Genomic DNA, 1122 nt, shown 5'->3' on the forward strand with positions numbered 1-1122 from the left:
GGACCTGAACTTTTTATTTCGTTTGTTGGTAGCTACAGACTTTCCGAAACTAATTAATGTGACACAACTTGTCGAGAAATATATCTTGTGTATTACATACAGGGTGTCCGGATTTAGAGTGTTCAAATTTCGCTTATTTTGAAAAAGTCCTCACAATTTTTTGGTTTATTAAAATATCGAAGTGAAACAAAAACATTATTAAGGCACTTTTTTGATGTGATTCCAGTGGCGTGCTTGATTTTTTTGCTAATATCTTCCGTTTTCCTAAAAATGTACTTAACTTTATTATTTTAAATTGAAATGACAGTTGGTTATAACTTTAATAAAATGTCCATTTTATGCCGTTTACTACAATGCAAGTATGTCTATAGTTAATCTTAAAAATAACTGAGATATTACACTTTTTGTTTTTATTCAAGTTGGCTTTGCCATCAGCTGTCAAAAGTGACGTTTATTTATACCTATCTAGTTTCTATGACAACCCTTGAATACTTATGCTTACTGCGTTTTTAACTTTGGAATCAAAGTTTCAATTTTTTTCTTTATTTTATTTTTAATTATTTTTAACCATTAATTTAAAAATTAGTTTTCTAGTCGTTAGTTACTTAATGTGTGTGAAAATATTTAAAAAGTAATTTGTTATTGGTTCTAAACTGCTCGTCAAAAAGAATGGGGCAGCAAAATGTTTGCTCTTTTTTGAGCGGCTGCTTCTTCAAATTGATTTACTTGATTCTAATAATTTTTTTGAGGATTAAAAGGTATTTTCTGCCTCTTTCTTATGACCTAAATGATCTTTTTGAAAGGTGCCACGGATTCGAGTATACAGGGTGTGACTGAGGTTTAGTCAAAAAATGAAAAATTCGGTCTAACGCCATTTCTCGCAAAAAAATTGTTTACGTTTTACAATAGTCTTAATCGAGTCTTGCGGTCAATATCCCTAAAACGTTTTCGCCAGTTTGGCGATTAAAAGCCGTTTACAAAATTTATTGCAAAATTTTTAAAATGTGGTTACTTTTGATTCTCTTGTTTAAAATTAAACAATTTCTTTAGATCTTTTGTGGAAGAAGAGCGGGATTAGCAAGTTTACAATTAAAACTACACAATTTAAGTAAAAAACATACA

Source organism: Ips typographus, linkage group LG1 (genome assembly GCF_016097725.1).
Source record: "Ips typographus isolate SLU linkage group LG1, UJ_Ityp_2.0, whole genome shotgun sequence".
Lineage (NCBI taxonomy): Eukaryota > Metazoa > Arthropoda > Insecta > Coleoptera > Curculionidae > Ips > Ips typographus.